Below are 22,678 nucleotides of genomic sequence, written 5' to 3' on the forward strand. Positions count from 1 at the left end.
AGCACACAACCCAACACAAAGAGCAGACATTAGAAACAGGTTCGGGGATGTGAGGGTGTGGGGTTGGCGATGGGGTGGGGGGTGGGGGTGGAGGTGTTCCATTACTTGGGAAGGCAACCACCCAGCCCGGAGAAACTGTGGGAACAGCGGGGTAGTAGAGGTGGCTCAGGCTCCGCACCTGAGTCAGGAATTCATGAGTGAGGACCAGGTCTTACAAGGCACAAGCCCATATATTGGAACAAGGACTCAAGGTCTTGTCTGGAAGAAACTTAGGGATGCCTCAATGGCGAGTACCCATCAAGCTCCTTCGGTTCTTCTAACTCAGACCAGGATTGATTGCAAGGTTAGGATGGGCCCAGGAATTGACTGAGCAGCACCTTTTATTAAAAGTCTGACAGAACTATTTCTTTTCCTTACATGGTTACCACACAGACATAAATTTATTGTAAAATGAATCATTGAGAGAGGGCAGTTTGAATTTTCTCCAAAACAGCTGTGTTTGAAAGACTCTTTCCTCAGGAAGAAATTCTTAGGTTTCAATATTCCGTTCTAACCAACAAATTCCAGGACTTTCTTCCCTTTATCCTGTTTGCCTGAGCCATCATTCTGTAAGTCCTGCTGGGGTCGGCCCCTGCCCATAGGAGTTTTAGGCTGCTCCCTAACATGATCTTTAGACTGAATTCATTAACTTTCTTTTTGACTCAGAGAGATAAAGGTGACAAACTAATAGAACTTAAATGTCTCCTCAAGTGTAATAACTTTTATTAATGTGACAGAGAAGCATCATATATTTTTTTAAATACTTATTTAGTATACCAAGTTTGAAAGTGTTCAGGTCTGGTGACAAATAAAGACCAAACCTTAGGTGCTTGTTTTTCTTTTGGTTGTTGTTGTTACATGTTTAGGCAAATCAAAATAATACTTCATTGAGTGATTACACCCTGGAATATGCACTTAATGGTGGTGAGTCAAAACACTCATAGGAGAGACTTTAAAGAAAATTTCTTTTGTCCTTCCGGTGCTGTATTAGATGACTACTTCCTGAAACACACACAGATGATCTGTTCCTCAGTTTTCTGAATCCTGCAAGGCCGCACGTAATCTGCTGGTGGTTGTTATTGCTGTTTTAAAGTCTCTAAAGGGGAACTCCTACCAGGCCCTCCCTGCACACATTAGTCACTCAAAAAATACTGTGGATAGACTGACAAAACATCAACAATGTACGGTATATCCATAATGATTTGCTTTCTATTTTTCATGTTATTTACTGCAATTTGGGGAAAATTGTCAAGTTGACTTTTTCCTAGCAATGAGAAAAAGCTTCTACTTGAAAATCCTGAGGGAAAAAAATCTATGAAATAGGTTATGTCAGAGAAGGAGTGAAGGATTGTACTGGGCAAAGAGGCTTAGGTATTTCTTTGCAATCGGGCATATTGGAACAGGGGAGTTCTCTGGGCTTTCTAGGGCTGTTAATCTAAAGAACCGAGTAGAAAGTTTGTTTGCAGGAAGTGTCTAGTGGAATTTCCCAACTGAATGCAGATAATCTAGAAGATGGGGCAAGTGGAGAGTTGCTAATAGCCTCTGGGTTATGACGAAGAGTGTCCATAAGTCAGACCATTCTTCACTTTCCTGACAAAGCTGGAGGGGTTCCAGCAGTACCTCTAAAAGAAACTTTGATTTTTAAAACACTGCTGCATTGTAGTGCTGGGATAAAGGGAGAATGACATTCCCCACAAAACCAAAAGAGTGCAATTCAAAGAGGTCAGTGATGTCTGAAGCAATGGAAGAGGAGATTGCTCCTTGTAGCATATGTTTACCACAACCCATTTTTCACATCTCTTCTTTTCATGTGTGAAGGGGAGCATATCATAAGGCCTTGGTAACACTTTATTTTTTGGGTGGGAAGTGAAATAGGCTTTAAGCTCTTTTTCAGTCTCACATACTGAAGGGACTGCATTTGGAGAAATTGCTGCTGGTGCTCCCCCACCCCATGTTCCTGGCTCCAGCTGCTGGGCTCTCCAGGGCCTCTCTACCTGTGGTGCCAGCACCAGGAACTACATTGTTCCACAGGGGGACCCATGGAGAGCCCTCTCATTGGAAGAGAGGTCTCCAGTATGGGCTAGGAGGAGTACTGAAAATACCGAGATGATGAAGTAGATAAGACCAAATGATGTATTCTCCCAAAGGGTGAAGAAAAGTAAAATAGGAAGGGAAAATTCCTTTTCTCCTCCAAAGGAAGCCATAATTCAAATGGTTTCAGAGGCAACAAGTTTCATTCTACACTTTTTTCCAATCTGTATTATTTGTGCAAGTCAAGAGGAAAGAAAGTTAACCATAGAAAGGCTTTGCAAAGTGAAAAGAATTAGAATTTCATTATCAGATACAGGTCCCTAAATCTGCCTACTTGGAGTCAAAACAGAGACATAACGCAGAGATCTTTGGATATTGGTCTTTAGCTCTAAGTGTATTTGAATATTGATCCTTAGCTCCTAAGTATATCTGATCCTCCAAAAATTTCTCCTCCCAGGTTAATTGTTTTAGTGGATCTTATTCAGCCCTTGGCATTGAGTTTTCATCTGATCCTTTTCCTCTAATGGATATGAACCCATCAGAGGAGGGATGATTTTATTGGAGAGCAGAGTTCTAACGCCTCCTGGAACCCTGACCCATGGTCTCTTTGGCACAAAGCCCCCTCTCTTGGCATTTTCTGGCCAGACTTCCTAATTGTCCTTTTGACCTCAGTGAGGTCAGGCCAGCACAAGTTTAAGTGAACCTCGTACTTCCCAATCCAATTAGCCCAAGGTAATTTACTATTTCATGTTTTGCTCAAGTTTATCCCATTTCTTCTTTCCTCTTTCTCCCATTATTTCTTACCCTTTAACCTGTGTCTAGATACCCAGGCTCCCCATATCTCCCCTGAACACCCCTTTCCCATTTCATACCATCAGTACGTCTCTTAGTATAGGTGTAACTCAGGAGCCTACTATAGCTTATCCCCTAATTGTCCCCATAGGACAACTCACCTGAAGATCACTGTGGGCTTTGCTTTACAGGAACTAGGATTTCCAAACCTACCTACCGTACTTCAGAAATGTTAAAACTAGATTGAACCATAGAATGAGAAGAAAACGGATCTCTCTAGCTGAGCAATAATTATTTCCCCCCTCATTGAGGATACTAACTATATCTACTTTTTAAAAAATCTACTATTATCTGATCACAGGACACACTAGTGTTTTACAAGATATATGAGAACCCTTCTATCTTGAACATTTACCAAGGTTAGTACCACATAGAAAATCTTCAGTGTCTTTCAGGTCAAACCCAAGAAACCTATGTGTGTGTTTTTTAAATCTGCATCTACTAGTCTAATCTGTTCAAACTTCATCCCACTGCTATTGTATATACTTTATTGTATCTTCTCTTTATTGGGCAAGACATTCTATCTCATGTGGCCATAACACACGTTTGCTTCAATTATGACCTTTCATTTGAAACTTTCTATTCCCTGGATAACATGGAGAAATAATTGGGCAAATCTTGGCTGCTCTTATAAAAATTCACAGATGCTGCTTTGAATAAAACAGTTCATAATGGCTTAAAAGAGGCTTTCTACTCTAACTTTCATCTCCGCACATGAAGTGGGTGGTGGGGGAGGGAGGAAGTGGATCAATGGCCAAAATCAAGTTTTGATCCCAGCTCTCACCCATGCCCCGCCCACAAACACCAGCCAAAGCAAGAGCATTTGTCAGCACTTCATTCATGAGCATCATCGTTAAGATTCCACATTCACTTCTGGTACCAAAGCTTTGTTCCAAAGGAAATAATTTAGAAGGCAGGAGTCCTCTCTGTGAAGAAGTGGGAAGGTCCATGTGGGATCACTGTGACCTGAGCCAATTCCAGGCTTCTGGGTGGGAAGCTTACTGCGGCCCCTGCTGAAATGGAGGCCAGGGATGTCACCTAGCACCCAGCGAAATGAGGATCTTCAGTAAGTGAGGAAGGAAAGTGAAGAGCAGTGTTTTCCCTCCTGACATTTCTCTAACAACTGTGTCTAACCTGCAATGTGGCTCCAATCCTTCTCGGAATTATTATTTTCTTTACAGCAAAGTTCTAAAAACTTGGTTTCTTTTGATTTTCCTCCCCTGGCAGGAAAATGACACATTTGGGGCCAAGGCATGAAAGCATGGTCTCTTGGGAAGGGGGCTGGGGAGGAGGGAGGCTATTGCTTTCCAGCCCACAAACAGTTGCAGGTGCAAAAAATGTGCGCCCAAAAAAAGGGAGGTCTGGTAGAGGCCCCCTTTAAACAGCGGCCTTTTAAGTTCAATAAATCTCTTTGCTCTTCCCTTTGTGAGCGTGTGCTTCCCTCCCACGCTCAGATGTACACCCCAGTCCTCAATGTGGCCTCCAGAAGGAAACTTAGTGTTTGTTGTGAAGTTTTCCGTAATTACATAATCGGTGAAGTCTGTGAGCTTGCGTTGAGGTGGCTGAAAAATGCAAGCCTGAGGATTACAGTAATAGAATTAGATGGCTTCCTGTAAGAGCCAAGAGCCTGTTCCCTGGGCTGGCTCTGATTGGCTGCCCTCCCAGGCCTTTCTCTTCCCTGGTGAATCACCACAGCTCGATGGGCATTTCTATCCGCCAACCGCCCCGAGGAGATTTGCGGGGTTTGTGTTGTGGGTGAACTGTACATACACACTCTGTGCCCGTTTGATTAAGTAGGCAGGAGCCCCAAAACCAGAGGGCTGTGGTTTCTGAATGCCTTTGTGTCTGTGGGTGACAGAGCCGGTGCTTACCTTGTCTGGGCCCCGGGACCTTGACTCACCAGCGGTGTCTAGAAGCCTTGATTCCTTTGCCCTAGGGTTTTAAGCCAGGAAGAAAGACAAGAGGGGAAGGCCACGAGGTCAAGTGTTAGGTGTGTAACAGAATTTGGTCCCTGTTATGCATCATGGCTCATGAATTTTTCCAAGTCGACTGGATAGTGAAGATTATATTATAAAACATAGACAGAACCAGAAATCCCCTTTTATTTGCCTGCAGTGATTTCACCTTAGAATCCACTTTCCAAGTGCCTAACAGCCTTTGGAATGACTATTCATTTGCTCACCAGATCTCCTCCTTCCCCCGTGTCCCCATCCCGCTCCCCACTATTCATTTGTGTATGTAGACTAGGATTTTTTTTTAAGCCCAGGCAGAGATGAGACATCAGCTGATTGTTTTGAAAATAATTTCATCATATAGGAAATCTCTACATAGCTACCTTGTTATTCAGTTGCTTTCCATGAAAACCCCACCAAGAGACTGTCAAGGGGTAGCTATGACATAAAAAAAGATGACCAGGATGGAAAGCTCTCCTTTTATTTTGTTCTGATATAAAGAGCTAGAACCTTAGATTCTATAGCTGATGCCAGAATTTAACATTTGCTTTTAAAAAACACAAATGGGAAGACAGGTGTGCCATAAGTGGAAACAGTATAATATATATCTAATTTTTAGAAGTCAGGCCTGGTTGGATTGCCAGTTACTATATTCAGCAAATGCAAAATCCCTCTCTGGTGTAGACAGTTGATCAGACTCAGATCTGCAAGTGCACATTTTCCAGAATTCCCTGTTCGCTCTGCTGCTCTGAAGATTCTCTTGTCCTCCTCTCTGGTCCCTCATGTCTGCTGCCATCAAGCTGCTCATTCATTCTGTTGGCTCTGTTCTCAGAATTACTCTAGCTTTATAAGCTTATCTAAGGAAGCATTCTCTCTTTCTTCTATACCCCTCCCTCCAAAATTTAAATAACATAAACCTATTTCTTAAATATTTGAAAGAATCACTTGGAAAGTAGAGTCCTATGCCTTCTTGCAAGATAACTCCTTGTTTTTGAAAAGCAACTCTTCTTGATTTTGTCTATGCCAAGTTTGAGCTCCAAAGAATACAATGGTTAATGATGCCTCTATATAAATATTTGCTCCTTTGCTTTATACAATAAAAATTAGATTTGTGTGGAAACTTCCAAATTTTCATTATTTCAAAATGAGTACAATAGCTCTCTTATTAATCAAATGTATGATAAAAGAAATAAAAACTTGACAAATCAAACAAGAAATATAGCATTCCTGGGTTGTGTTTAAGTAAAACATATTACTATAAATATGATCCAGGTTAAAAAGAGATATACTCATGCTCATGGACAACTACTATAATTGTCAATAGAAAAATGAGAGAAAAAAAGAGATTTAAAAGTCCTTGTCAACTGCACTTCATGGGTTGAATTAATGATTTGTCAATGTCCTCATTGACATTAATATATTCTCAGTCCCAGGATAACCAGTGGCCAAATCCCTATGAAACTAATTATGTGTAAAACCTCAATTGAAGAGAAAACATCCATTCTAATATTATATAATAAAATATAATAATATATAGTTTATTTATATTATTATTTCTCTTTCTACCTAATAAAAAAGTAACATGCTAATTGACATTACCTTCGCAACGCCCACCAGCCGATCAGGAGTGAGTATGCAAATTAATCCAACAAACATGGTGGGTTAATTTGCATACACAGGTGCCAAGCGGCTGGGGGTAGGGCAGGATGCTTGTGTCATCGCCATGGCAATGATGCAGACGTTCTGCACCACCCCAGCTGCTCTGGACCTCTGGGCAGCATGGGAAGGTGGAAAGGCAACTCCAGGCCAGAGCAGAAAGATGGCTCTGGCCAGAGCAAAGGCACTGCCAGCAACCAGGGGAAGAAAGGCCCATTCTTGCATGAAACTTTGTGTATCGGGCCTCTAGTAATAATATAAAAGAATATAAATAATTTATTATAGAAATTAACCAGAATTATTTTATTTTATTTTGTTTGTTACACTGTTATGTCTGGCTATCTAACAAGTTATCCCAAAATTTACTGGCTTGAAACAAATCTTTATTGTCTCATAGTTTCTGTGGTTCAGGCATGTGAGTATGATCTACCTGGATACCGCTGGCTCAAAGTGTTGACCGAAGCTTAACTAAGGAAGTGTCCTCACTTATTGGTAGGATTCAGCTCCTTTTGGACTGTTGGACTGACCACTTTGGTACTTGCAGGCTGTTGGCGGGAGATATCATTTCCTTGCTAAGTAGATCTCTCTAGGGGGCAGCTTATGACATGGCAGTGGGTAAGAGAAGGCAAGCAAAATGGACTCCTCATGCATCTTTGTATCCTAATTTTAGAAATCACATCCTATCCCTTTGGCCACATTTTACTGTTTAGAAGAAAGTCTATAAATACATTCTGTGCTCAAAGGGAGAGAATCATATAACGACATAAATGCCAGAAGTAAAAAATCATTAGGGACCTTCTGAAAGGCCAACAAACACACTTATTATCCAGAGGAATTCCAGCTTCTTTTTTATAATTACCTAAAGGCCCTACCAATAATCAGAAATTGGGTCTTCTGGAAGAAATAGGACAAGACCTCAGGAAAGGGTGAACTTTAGCTTTCTGCTGATTCAAGATCTAAACTCAGTGTGTCTACCTGAGCAGCTGAAGTTAGTCTCAATTACTTCTCAATTCTAAGATCTCTCTAGAGACTATTTCATTAAACAACTAAATTCATAAGCTCATAAACTGCTTCTGTAGTAGAAATAAATAAATAAATAAATAAATAAATAAATAAATAAATATAATAGTAGACACTTTTGTCCAAAGGTTATGGAATTTTCAAAACCATTGATCTTGACAATTAGCAGATGTGAAATTAATCCTACATTCACTGCCAAAGATAAATTATCAATGTCCAAATTGAATGAAAAGGTCATTTGATATCTATCATATTAATCCTTGGTCTTGATATTAGTTATCTATTGCTAAATAACAAATTGCCCCAACTTAATGGCTTAAAACAAATAAATAAACATTATTTTCTTATAGAGTTCTGTGGGTCAGGATTGGAAGTGGCTTGGCTAGGATGTTCTGGTCCGTGTCTCCAGGAGGTTGTAGTCAAGATATCAGCTAAGGCTGTAGTCATCTAAAGTCTTGAGGGGTGGGGATCCACTTCCAAGGTGGCCACTCATGATTGACAGATTAATGATGGTTGTTGGCAGGTCTTAGTTCCTCATCACAAGGATGCCCACAGGGCTGCTTGAGTGGCTTCATGACAAAAGCAGCCAGCTTTTCTCAGAGAGAGAAACAAATCCAAATTGATGATGGGCCGTTTGAGGTATGTTTGACCCTTTAATAATGATTACTATCTTAGTGTTTGCCCATGTTTTAGACACAATATGTACAATCTTCAGAGTATTATATTCTATACTCAGGTGCTACCATGCCATATGATTCAACAAATATTCATCTCCCCATCCCCCAAAGGACAAAAGCCCTGTTGCTTATAGAAGCGGCCCCCACAAAAAAAAAAAATCCACAAAATTGTGGTATTTGATTACCAGCTACCAAACTGCAGTGAAAATTTATTGGACCAATATCTATCTCCTGGCCTCTGCATCTCTTATATGTATCCTAGGATTGCCAATACATAAACAGCAGATAGAAAGATGAAGAACATAAAAGTATTCATGATACTTTTGGCAGAATTCATGATAGATTGGCAGAATCTCAAGAGAATAAGTACAAATGTGTTCACATAATCAAGAAGTCCTGGAGATTTTATTCATAAGACAAAACAAAATAAAACCAAAGCTAAAGGGCTCAACAAACTATTTGGAGCTCACATTCATAGAGAGACTGGGCTTGTCATCACAGGCAGTGGCTTTGAGGAGGTGGAGTCATAGGGCTGTCAGGTGTGGCTGTCATCAGGGGCCAGTTCTACAGCAGCAGGGTCTCTGACAAATCTTAATGGGACCTTCATTGGCTAAAATTCATTTTCTAGAGACCACTTGGTACACACTTGTAGTGAAAATGAAAATAAGTTGGATTGGTGTGGTCTCCTGCAGCAAGAGAAAATCCAAAGTAGAGGAGCCCTGGAGTGAATCAAAAGAGAGGGAGCTTAGGGACAGGTATGTGTAGGACCTGGGAGCTGGAATTTGTCATAAGAAGGTCTTGGCATGGATTGTTCAGAATCCATAAACAAGGCAGGCAAGTTGCTGGAATAGTCAGAATTCTCATTTTTGGAACACGTGATCTTTGTAGAGTTGCTGTTACATCATTCTGACTATGGTTCGATCTTGGAACATATAGACCTAAACAAAGAGGTTTTATACAATTTTGACCTTCAGCCATTTATTTGAAGACTATTTTACAAGCTACGGCTTCTGTTTCAATTCTCACCCTCAACCTATGAAAGGGAATCTGAACTAGCCCCTTTCCACCCCATCAAGTCCTATGAAAAAGTCTGCCCAAAGTGTATTTGATGAAAACATTCTTTCCCTCCACTCGGGCTGTTTCCTTTTCCTAACAGGACCCACTCCCAAGCTTGAGGGGAAAGAGAAAGCTCAAAACTGGTTCAGTTATATCATTGCCTTTGCACGCAGCTTTTTTCTCTAATCTTAATTTCACTGCAAAAATTTTACCCTAATATCCAAATCCAAATCCCATCCTTTAAAATGTATTTTTCAGTGTCTCTTCCCTTCTCTCCTGCCCATCTTCAGCCTCCCACCCTGACTTGGAGGATAAAATTATACCCCCTCATTGCATCCCTGGCACATAGTAGAATGCTTGGTACCTAGTACATGGCCAGTCAATACTTTTGAATTGCATTATAATATCTAATTAATTTGGCAGCAGGTATTACTAAAATAGTATTTGTTATTTCAGCTCTTTCTGAGTCCTCTCCTCTCTGAATTCCTATTACAGTTTGGCATTGTTGTTCTCTGGGGAGTTTAATATAATAGATGCTACTTTTGTATGTTTTTTTCTTTTAGTCCACTTATTAAAAGATGGTGAGCTCCTAGGGAGAGAAATAGTTTTATTTATTGTGTTTTCTCTAGCTTACTCCCTTACCCCTTCAAAATGAAGACAGTTCTCATACTTCCTACATATGTGTGGCTTTTGGTTATATTTGAGAGATTAATTTATACATTGTCTCCTATATTTCTCCTCCCCCTCATATTTCCCACTCTAGAAGGCAGTTGGCTCCAGACTTCACTGCCTCATAGAGGAGGCCAGGTATGAAGCAGGAGCAGAGCATCAACCATTGTGGTTTCTTTTTCCAAAGGCCTAAACCCTTTGGTGAATAGAGACAGTTTGGTGTTGATAATGAAGAAGATGATTCCCAGGTACAGACAGAGCAGATGAAGTGGGGAGAAAAGTGATTGCCGGGTCCCCATTCCTTGCCACCTGCTAAAATAAAACGATGGGTGAAGAATATGGAGAGAATGAGAAAGAGTTCTGGGGTCTAGGAGTAGCGTGGACTCAGATCCTACCTTCAAGGCAGCAATTCCACGGAAAACCCTCAAAGAAGAATGGATATAAGGTGCATCCAGGCTGGCTGACCAAGGTCTGTCTTTCAAAAATCACTCTTGGGATCATTTTAGATTCCCAGACAGTGGGATGCATTTTTTTAGGCTTTGGAACAAGGCAAATGAGGATGTTAGAAGTAAGAATAACAGGTTTGGAATCTGTAATATGTGAAAAATATATTTTCTTACTTACCTGAGGATGTGAAAACTTATATTTGCTACATTTGTTTAGTTGGTTAATTTGTTACTTATGCAAACTTGGCAAAATTATTATTCATCACATTCTAGAAAAAGAGGGAGATTATGTTTCAATATCTTAAAAGTGAATTTGTGTTTTAGTTCTGTCACTAATTAGCTGTGTAACTTTGAGAAAATTAACTCACTCTTTTAAAGTCTTAGGTGCATTGTATATTTTCAAAATAGGTAAAATAATACTATCCGCCATATTTGTATGATATGAAGATAAATTGAGATAATACCCATAAAGAACTTAGCAATGACAGCTAGCATATTTTTATAAGTTAGACTTCTTCAGGATGGAAGAACCTTAATGTTCATGTAAACCAGTTAGTAATGATCTTATACTATTCAAGTTTTGACAATAAAAATACCTCTTTCCTCCTGTGTATTTATCTTTTTCAAAAAGTAGTATTTCCAAGGAAAATTTAGTAATATTTATAGAAGAAATGGATAAAAATGGCGTCTCAATTTATAAATATTCTCAACTAAGAAACATAGAATAGGAAGAATGTCAAGCATCAGAGAGCTTTTGAACCTTAAAAAGGTATAGATAACACAAATAAATTATGGGAAACTGCATATTATCATTAAATTAAGACTGAACTAAGTTGTATATGCTCATATATATTCATGTCAGAAAAGGAGTCTGATTTTTTCAAAGATGAATTTATATGCTATATGTCAATGAAATCTAATGTTTTGCTGATAGATGGAATGTCATATATAATGATGAGGAATATGCTAAAAGCAAGTGCAGTAAATGGCAATCTTCTGACTTACTGTATGTGTCACTGGAAGAGTAATTATTTCTCACAAGTGGAGGTGAAGTCAGGGACTATTATCAGCCATATTTAAGTGTTTTTTTCTCTCTTCTTCCATATCCACCAACTTGATTAAATAATGATTTGGCTCACAAGAGACTTGAGCTTGGTGGCTCCAAGTTCATTGCCAGTCAAGTTTGTAAATGCCTCTGGTGTTCAGCTTTAGAGAAGTGCACAGATAAAGGAAGTCTCCACTAAGTCAGTACCAGACAGGGGTGGGGCTTGAGGGCAGGGGGAGGCAGCAATCTCAAGGAGTAACCAGATGGAGAACTAGAGAATGGAACTAGACTCACAAGGTCTGAGTGAAATAGTGTGTTTCATAGCCTCAAGCAAATCCCAGCCTGTTGGAAGGAGGGGGTTTGGGGTGGGCAAGGGATGTTCTGTAGAAGCCACTCCTTAAGGAAGAATGCTTTGAAACCCTCTCTGGCTGAAAAAAAAATCCAGGGCTTGATGGAAGATTCCAGCACAGCAGTTTCACATGATTATCAAGGAAAACAATACTCTTGGTGGGTTGATTAGATCTTCAATGAGAACCAGGTAAAAAATGTTAGGGTGACATTTCTGTTCCAGCATTTCAATGGTGAAAAAACACCTGTGATTTCAACTGGCATTTTAAACTGATGCTGATAGTGGGAAGAAAATGAGAGATACCTCTTCGCCTAATGAAGGAGCAAAATGTTTTAGTGTGGCCTAACATTAAAGTACTTCAGAAAAGTTGGGCAATATTCTGATTTATCAGAAATATATATTTGGTCATTCATGTGAGCAAAATATATTTCTCTTGCATATTTGATTTTCATCCACAATTCCTGGCTCTCAGTTTTCAAACCCCTAAGTATAACAGCAATGGGAGCATCTTTTATTACAATGCTTGGTTGCTTATCCTCAGTTCCTGAAAGGCTTTGAGCCATAAAGATGAAGTGGATTTACGTGAATGAGGTGGCTTGGGGATGGCACCTAAAGATGGGGGCTGGTTGTCAAGAGAACTAACCATGAATAGAGGGTTGGAACTTTCATACCCACTAATTTTGGGGAGGGTGGGGGGAGGAATGGTGGTTGAATCAATCACCACTGGTAAATTAATCAATCATGCCTGTGTTTCAATGAAGCCTCCATAAGAAACTAAAACAAGAGGGGGTTCGGAGAGCTCCCAGCTTGGTGAATACATGGAGGTTTGGTGAGAGCATGGATGGTCCTAGCCCTCTCTCCATACCTTGCCCCACGCCTCTTCCTGAGTTATCATCTATAGCAAATCTGTATTCTTATAAATAAAATGTTTTCCTGAGCTCTGTGAACCACTCTTGCAAATTAATTAAACCCAAGGAAGGGGTTGTGGAAATCTGTGACTTATAAACAGTCAGTCAGAAGTGCTGCCAACAACCTGGACTTGCGATTGGCATCTGAAATGGTGGGGGCTTTCAGGTGGGACTGAGCCCTTAACTAGTGAGATCTGATGCTATCTCTTGGGTCGATAGTGTCAGAATTTAAATTGTAAGACTCCCAACTGGTATTGGAAACTGCTTGGTGGTGTGTGGGAACCCACATACACACATTGGAATTGGTGTTTAGAACCTTTTTAAGGTGGTTGTCTGATGGTCTTTTAAAAGTTTTTTTGTTTTTTGTTTTTTTTTTACATTTAACACTGTAGTCATATTTACTAAATGTCTACTCCAGTCAGAGTTAGGCATTGGGTTCACAATGTTTAATGTCGGGTATTTGTTCAGAAATGCAACCTTAATTTCCCTGGTTCCTAAACCAATCTCAGGTAAAACAGAGGGGAGAGAGGGAGGGCAAATGTAAGATATCAGCATTTTCTTTTCTTTCCTGAGTACCTGCTCTGTGCCAAGCAGGAAGGTAGTTCTTATTTTAATGTGTAGTCTTACTTAATTATTGTAAAAGTGCCATATGTTGGGTATGTGCCCCTTTTTCAGATGAAGAAATTAACACTCAGAAGTTAAATAATTTGCCCATGGTCTCCAGCTTATTAAATTGTGGAGAAGGAAGTTGTAGCCAGATCTTTCTAATTTCCAAAACTGAACTCCTTCCTCCACAATTGCTACCTCTCATAGGACATGAGAAAACTCTGATGCTATCATTTGGCAAATTAATGTTGTATTTTCAGTCACTTCTCACTTTATCTACCTTTGTTAATATCTTGAGTAATAAGTAAAAAAGAAATATTTTTTTCTGTTATTAAAATATTGTAATTTGACAAGATAAGAGTTAGTTGCTTCATTTATTACTTATGGCAATCCTCATGATATGCTTTATATTTTTAGAAGGTGAATTCTTAAGTTAACCTTAGAATTAATTTCTTAGAAAACACTTCTTCACAAAGATTATAGCCTCTCACCAGCTTTGTCCTATTCCTTTGGTAGACTAGAGCCTAAAATACTCTTGAAGAAAAACTCTTATGATTGTAGCTTTCCTTTCATAATACCGGTAGGTATTCTGATGCACTGAGAAGAGGGATGGAGAGAGGAGATATCTGGAGTAGTTGAGGCATCACAAAATATATAAAAAGACATGTTTAATATTTACTAAGAACATTTCTAAGTGTTTGACTCATCTTCTGTGAAAGTACAAATTTTTTTCCCTATCTTAAATTCCTGGACATAACTTACTAAAATAGTCCCAGTTTACATACTTGTTTTCTATTTTTCAAAGTGACCTATTGATGATACTTTTGTCATCTAGACAAATATTATTAAATAATACACTCTTTTTAAAATTATATATTTTTATGGATTTTAGAGAAGAAGAAAGAGAGAAACATCAATGATCAGAGAGAATCATGGATTGGCTGCATCCTGCATACTCTCTACTGGAGATTGAGCCCACAACCAGGCATGTGCCTCTTACATGTAGATATTAATATGATTTTCAAATAATGCTAATTGTCTTGAGAAAAAGAAAGCAGTCCCTGGCATCCAGGAGCTGACCTGGTACTATTAGCCAGGCCTGAGCATTCTTTCATTAAACATACAAATTTCACAGAACATCAACATCAAGGCCACATTGTGACCATCAAGGATCCAGACAAAAGCAAGACCACTCTGGCCTAAACACAGACAAGACGTAAACAATGTTCAAGCCACAAAATGTATCCTTCTTTTGACTAATCTGTGTGATGGTCAAATTTTTACCAGTGACATGTTTGGCCTTGGTCTAGTCTCCAACTTTAGAAAAGCTTTATTATTAAGGTACCCAGTCATAGAGGTATCCCCACTTCATGGCAATACCCTATCCAGAGATAAGCCCTACTTCCTAAAACCCTCCCCCAAATCACTGAACAGACACCAAATTACATAATCAATTCTTTCCAATACCTTGTACTGAGATACCCCACACTCTCTCATTCACTTAATTCCTGGGGGAAAGCCTGCTCTCAAGGGCTGCAATGAGTAATAAACTCAAATTATTTAACAACAGGTGTGTTCCTGGTAGTCTTGGTCTGGAGGACAATGACAGTCTCTTCAGACCAAGCTCTTTTTCTTCTTTTTTATACCTTGTCATATTGACCATATTCGGAAATAGCACAGAATAATAGCAGTGACAGCAAACATCCCTGTGTAAAGAGATAATACGTTTTACCATGGAATTAATGCTTGCTTTTCCTTTAAAGTGGGTTCTTTTATTATATGGAGTATGAGTAGTTCATACTTTGAAATAATATTTATTTTTAAATTGACACATTTTAATAATTTTGTTTATTATTAATTTTTCTTTTCTTAAATATTGCAATAAAATGTGGTTTTGATAGAAATTCCTCCCATGAATTTCTAGGCTAAAACCATTTTGCTTGTAGTAAATTATTCTTTTAATGAGTTTTCACTTTGATAAGTTACATAATTTATTTTATTCATGTAATAACTATTCTCTAAGTACTATATATCAAGTTCTGTCTTAAATCATATAGATATTACAATTTTACACTCATAAAGAGGGAGACGACAATGGCTATAAAATGGTAGCACAAGGGATCCTTACAATATATCTGTCCCATGTAGTAGTGTTTGTCACTGCGATAAAATTGCATAGAACAAAGCAGACACACACAGATGAGCACATATAAAATAATGGTCACTCTGAATCAGCTGGGCACATTCCACTGATGTCAATTTCCTGGTTGTGATATTGCACTATGGTCAATTGAGATATTGCCATTAGCCCTACCCAGTTTGGCTCAGTGGGTGGAGTGAAGGGTCCCAGGTTCAATTCCAGTCAAAGGCATGTACCTCTGTTGCAGGTTCCACCCTAGTCAGGACACATGCAAAGTCAACCAATCAATGTGTTTCTTTCACATTGATATTTCTCTCTGTTTTTTCCTCTCTCTAAAAATCAATGGAAAAATATCCTTGGGTGAGGTTTAAAAAAAAAAGATGTTGCCATTAGAGGAAGCTGGGGAAAGTGTACACAGGATCTCTCTGTACTATTTCTTACAACTGCATGTGACTCAACTATTAATAAAAAGGTTTTAAAAATTATATGGCCCCTATATTGGATATAATTCAATCTAGTGATACAGATAGATTTCAGAAACATTAAAGATATGAAGAACTATATAATAACTACTATAAGGTAGTTGGAAGAAAAGTATCTGGTACCATAAATGCATACAAATATTGGAATCTAGTCTGTATTCAAGGATCAAGAAAGACCAGGATTACATTTAAAGTGAAGCTTAAGAATGAGGAGGTATTGGACAAACAAGGAAGGAGGAGAAAGATAAAAGATTTTCACCTTCAAAAAGATGGACTCTCAGTAGAGAACAGTAATCATAAATAACATTGACAGAAGGTAATACTGAAGAAATAGTCTGGGGACAGGTCACACTGGACCTTGTGATCATTGTAACTTTCTTATGAGAATAATGGGAAGCCACTAAAATGGTTTAAGCAATGAAGTAATATAAATTTATATTTTAAAACTATTACTTTGACTTTCAGGTAGAGAACAGCTTATTTGGAAAGAATATGTGAAAATATGTGGGAAAAGAAGCAGTTATAGGAGTCCAAGCTAGTGATGGGGTTCTTAGAGTTGGGTGGGGCAGTGAAAATGAGAATAAGTGAATAGACTCAAGAAACACTAAACAAGTTTAATAATGATTTGGATGGGAGATGTTGTTGATATAGATTGCACCCAGATCTTGGCGTGAGCAATGAGTGGATGGAGAAACCTCATGCCCAGGTCCGGAGAAGTAAGTGAAGTGGAGTAGGGACGGGCATGTCTCAAATTAAATCTAAGGTAAGGTGCCAATGAGACTTTGAAGTGGAGATTTCAAGTAATCAAGTAGATGTTATAGATGGGAACACAGAAAAAGAGGTATGAGTCAGCTGTGTGATTACAAGGGTAAACAACCAATACTCCTCAGCATACTAGATATTGTAATATCTAATATTTAGTGATATTATATTCACTAAATTACATGAGATATTCAACACTTTATTGTGAAATAGGCTTTGTGTTAGATTATTTGGCCTATCTGTTGGCTAACATGAGTGTTTCAAGCACATTTCAAGTAGGTGAGGCTAAGCTATGATGTCATTAGGTTATGTGTATGAAATGCAATTGAAACTTATCCCCATTGTTAGTAGAAGAACATCTATACTAAGGAAGTTATTTTTTTTAATTTAAATAAATGGAAATCATTCTAATTTTCTCTTGAGTAAGGAGAGTCAAAACTGCAAAGATGTTAATCCTCTACATATCTGTCATTGTATTTGATGTGGCAATCACAATTGTTATAAAATTACAATTGTATTTCCCACTTATAGAGGACTTACATGTGTCAGGCAGTGAGTTGAATGTTCATAAAACCCTAAGCAAAATCACAAGTTTAGGGAAATTTGCAAAAAGACTGCAAAGTTTATCTGAAAAATAAACATGAGAGAATAGCAAAGAAAATTCTGGGAAAGAAAATAGCAAGTGTGGATTAACCAGCTGTAATTGTGGTTTGCAACAATAGAGAGCTCAATGGAAAGAACTCAGAAATGGTCACAAGTTTATGGCAGGGTGACTTCAACAAAGTTGGGTTTTCGAATGAGTGGGGGAAAAACAGGTTTACAATAAAAGGTTTGGAACTTTAGCTAGCCATTTGGGACTGTTAGTTAGCCTCTGCCTAATCCCTTTCCCCCAAATCAGATAGATCAAAGATGTTAATGTAAAGACATCAAGCTATAAAAAATGAAACAAAACTAAATATTTTAAAAATATTGTATTAAAAAGACCTTTTAAAATATCCTATATAATAAAAGGGTAATATGCAAATTGAACCTAATGGCAGAATGACACACACTGGCCACCACGGTGCAAACGCTAAAGGCAAGACCTGCCCACTGATGATCAGTGATCTTCCACAAAGAGAACACCCCTCAGCCAGAAGCAGGCTCATGGTTAGCCAGCTCAGTGGCAGTGGCGGCCGCACTAATGATGTCTGAACAATGGCTTAATGGGAGTGGCCCTAAGCCGGCAGGTGGACATCCCCTGTCTCATTGCCATCTTAGATCTGATACCCCAGGAATGAGTCCCAGACTGTGAGAGGGCGCAGGCTGGACTGAGGAACTGATCCCCCGCCCCTTCAGCAGTGCACAAATTTTTATGCACTAGGATTCTAGTAGAATAATATCCATCATTGACTTGGAAAAAACAAACACATATTTACACATACAAATAATGCCAAAATATGAATGTTAAACTGGGGAAAACTATCAATTTTTAGGATGAAAGATTGAACTCTAATAGATCAATTAAAAATATGAAGAGCCATTTTTAATAAAAAGGGCAAGTGACAGAGAAAGACAGCTCTAAGTAAAAAATAAAAATGCACATAGTTAATAAACATGTGAAAAAATACCAAAGTTTTATAAGTTTTTAAAAACCAAAATTAAAACAACAAAGTGATGTTATTTCTACTTATCTGATTAATTCAAATAACATATTTTTGAGCACTTATTATGTGCCAGGTGATTTTAGTATTTTCTTTGAATATTTTTTACATATTTCTCATGAGCATATTTTACATAATAAACTACACATTTTAAATAATAACAGTAGTTTAAATATAAACAGATGCCTCTGAGTAGCTTAATAATGGTTAAAAGGTGTGTTTGTGTTTTTTAAGTAAGTCAACATTGCCCTCAGTAATCTTGTTTATATGCTTAATTTGATTAACACATTCTCTTTCATAAAATGCAGGATTTTCAAAAGCAATTTATTTTATAAATGCTTACAAAACTAATTATTTCTCTCCATTTAATTATATTTTATTGAATTGACAATATTTCTGAGAGTGAAAAGTTAACACTGGAATGTTTAAGACAAACCAAACCAGAATCATAGCACAATGACTCTTTTATGAGTTGGAGGCAAGAAGAGCAGTCGATGAGGCTAGCATTTCATTTCTTCACCACTTCATTCTTTCCTTCAACAAATACTTATTGAATGTCTACTCTGTGCAAGGCACAGAGCTAAATACAAGGAGGATTACAATGGGTGAGAGAGGGAATCCATACCCTTAGATTTTATAATCTAACAGAGGCCACAAGGAAGTAAACCAGCAATGATAAAATTCCTTTGTAAGAACTTGCATTTATGGTGGATGTTGGTTTTTTTGTGTGTTTTTATTTTAATTTTTTTAATTAAAACTTTTCAATTACAATGTACATCAGCACTATTTTATATTAGTTTCAGGTGTACAGGATCATGGTGAGAAAATCATGTACTTTACAAAGTGAGAACTTGTATTTGTATTAAGTAACTGAACTCTCCCCCTTTTCTTTCAATCTGGGGACAGTGTAGTGCTGCCCAGGATGATATATTACTTCTGCAATTATACTCGATATTCATTTGGGAGTGATTGAAGCAACTTATTTAAGATAGTTTCTTAAATAATATGTAACACCTACATAGAGCAAGGTCATAGACTGTGTCCTAATTAGTAAGACTACATTTTTTGGCAATATGAGAGAGATTTTCCAGGTTTAAACGAATCATTAGTAATGAGTAAATCACAGCCATACAAATGTTGTAATTAAGAAGATAAAAATGTATCTTAAGCATCATAAATCTCAGAATAACCCTAATATGTGTCCATTTGTCTTTGTCAACAAATACTGGAAAGAATCAAAAGAAATAGTCCAATGTAATTCCAAATAGTCGATGCTTTTACAAACCCACTAAGCTAATATATACCTTTTTAGAAAAACAACGTCATAATATATATACTAAATAATTAAAATAGTTTCAAAAATACTTTATAGAGTTTCTAAATTTGAAACTCTATAAAGTATTGAACCATGTGGAATTGCCAAGATTTCTTCTTTTAACTTAAAAAATTGGTGATTCCATGTGGTTTACACTAATAGCATGGCACCATTTCAGTTACTAAGGGGAAATCTACAAGGAGTGAGTAATTATAGAGACCCTGAGAGCCACTCTGTGCTAAGAGTTGTCTGACATCAGTTCAAGGTCTTCATTTGGGGGTGTATAGACTCCCCCAAAAAAGTCCAAAGCTAGAATATAATCTTTATTGTTGAAACTATTACATATGTCCCCTTTTATCTTTATTGACCCCTTTAGCCTACCCACGCCCCACAATTAACGCATTTTAAAGCTATAGGTAGTTGAGTTTTAATCTCAAGCTGCTCTTGAGGCTTACGCTCTAGGATCAGTGTGTAGTTGCAGCCATGTAATAATTATAAACTTCTGATCATTAAAGCCCCTTTGATGGATTCAAAATGAAGAGATTAGAAAACCAGTTTGTATTGAGCACTAACTATGTGTCAGGTGCTATGCACAGCTCTTTACATATTATCTCATTGATCATCATGGCAGCTTTATAAAAAACATATATGGAATGAAATCATTATTAATTTTAACCTTATTAATAATATTATAATCTTTGCTAAAACTGCTCAGAATCCATGGCTACATAACACAATAGTATGTCAAGAGTTAAGAAAAAAACTAGAAAGTGAATGATTTAACTCAAAAAAGCATGCTGACTCTTAGATATCTCTGAATAAGAATAAAGCGATTCCAGTAGACTCAGAACCAATCATTTGTCAAAGTCCACAAGAGGAGGATGTTATCTTTTTCTGCTGAACTCCAGGTTCACCAGACAAGACATATTGCAGCAAAAAAAGAGTCAAGAGGTTATCTCCCACAAACACTGAGAGACTCTCGATTGGCAGGGGATGGTGCTTTGGATGAAATTCTCAAAGATTACTGGGATAATGGTCTTAAAAGTGAACTTTTCCCTCCTATTTAGCACTCATGAATCATACCATAAATGACTGCCCAGATTGTAGTTAGCAGGGATATTAACCATTTCACAGCTCCATGGCTATGCTCACCTCTTCACAGAAACGAAATTTCCATATTATGTATTCCTGGCTGACTTGCAAAATAAAATTCAGCAGAGCTTTGAAAAGTCCCTTGGGTTCATCCATTCAGTGGAGCTGATTCCATGAAGTGAAGCAGAGATGAGAACGCATGGCCTAAAGTATTTATCTTCCTTGCTAGACATGGTATTTTCTGCTCTAAATCTCTACCCAAACATACTTTATTCCTAGGAAAGCAGGTTCTACAATTATGTTTATTCATTTTCATCCAATCAATAGCCCAGAGAGGGCACTCACAGGACAGCTCCCCCAATGACCACCATGTTGTCACATAGTCCTCAAAGAAAGATGGCCGGAGAATGGAATGACTACCAAATGTTCAGTTATTGAAAACCTTGGGCACCTTTCTTTGAGAAGGTGAGTGTGAGCAGAGATAGTAAAACACCACTTTAATTAAACAAGAACTAAGAATCCAAAATAAAAGCCTTCCCAACATAAATAACCAAAGAAAGGCAAACTCTCTCGGGTTAGTTTGCCTTCTGTGAAACCCAGGACTAGGACAGCGTATCACTAGGAGGCCCCACAAGCTGGTGCTGATTCTGCCAGGGCTACAAACTGACCTCAGAATAAGCTAATCCTAGAGCAATTTGGAGAATTTACAAGTAGATATAATGGTGTTGGGGGAGTGGGAGAGATTGTTAAAGATTTGAGAGAAATTTGAATCTTAATTCTATCTCTGTAGACGTCTTCTTTTAGGATGATATTTAGTCTTTGACCCCTTCCCAATTAGGATGTGAAATAGCACAAAAATCATTTTCTAAATAAAGAGCTGAGGAGAAAGACTACATTAACAAGTGAGTATCATGCAGCACTTCCTGGCACTTACAAAAGTCAATATTATACATAGTTTCACTCAAGAAATATTTGTCAAGGCCTTTTGTCTCCTGGACTCTGTGTCTGCAAATACGGTTTATCAAACCATGGTTCAAAAAATGAAAATGCACCCAATTTTGTCAAATAAAAGGCAAAAATAGCAGGATTTCTTTGATATATAAAGATAGATAATCAATCTATCTTTCCATATTTAACTTTTTTTTTTTTTTTTTTTTTTACAATGTGCAGATCAGAAAACACAAATTTAAAACATGCCATTCCTCAAAGGAACTTTGAAGCAAGAGGAGATTATTGTCTCTAACTTGGTCATATGATGGTCCACCTACTGACCAGCTGTTCACCCATTATTTCAAAGTCTCACTCAGTTTTGAAATCCCAAAGGGCTGTATTTGTCCTTGGCCCAAGAATACTATGCACATTAGTATGAGTGGGATATACTGTTACAGGCAAAGGGCAGTGTGTGATTCCCACTCTGCAAGTAAAAAACATGATCACGTTGTCATTAACTTAGGTCCTGCTTATCATAAACTAACTTATCTTATCTACCATGTACTTAACAAATTTTCTGCTTCTATCAGTATGACTATATAGTACCTTGTCCAAGACTTTGAGATAAAAGCATTCATTTACATAGGGTTGTTTACAAAAAAAAAAAAAAAAAAAAAAAAAAAGCCTTCTTCAATATCAAGTAAATTCAAATGGAACATTATTAAAAACTGGTTGAGCAACGACCAGAAATGTTTGGGAAGTAATAGTGTGGGCAAAGAGAACCCATCTCAGGGAAATAAATATCTACTCTGAAATAGGAGAAGGCTGGATCTACAGTGCATTTCCTTATCACCCAAGGGGTTCACTTGCTCCAGTGCTTCCCTAAAGTCCCCATTCAACAGCGTCCTGCCAAATAGCTGAAACTGCTGCTATGAGGGAAAGGAGTAGTAAATGGTGCATGGGAGAGGTTGCTTTGAAAAGATAATGTTTAATCATAAAGGCATTCAT

This window comes from Pipistrellus kuhlii, unplaced genomic scaffold (genome assembly GCF_014108245.1).
Source record: "Pipistrellus kuhlii isolate mPipKuh1 unplaced genomic scaffold, mPipKuh1.p scaffold_m20_p_5, whole genome shotgun sequence".
NCBI lineage: Eukaryota > Metazoa > Chordata > Mammalia > Chiroptera > Vespertilionidae > Pipistrellus > Pipistrellus kuhlii.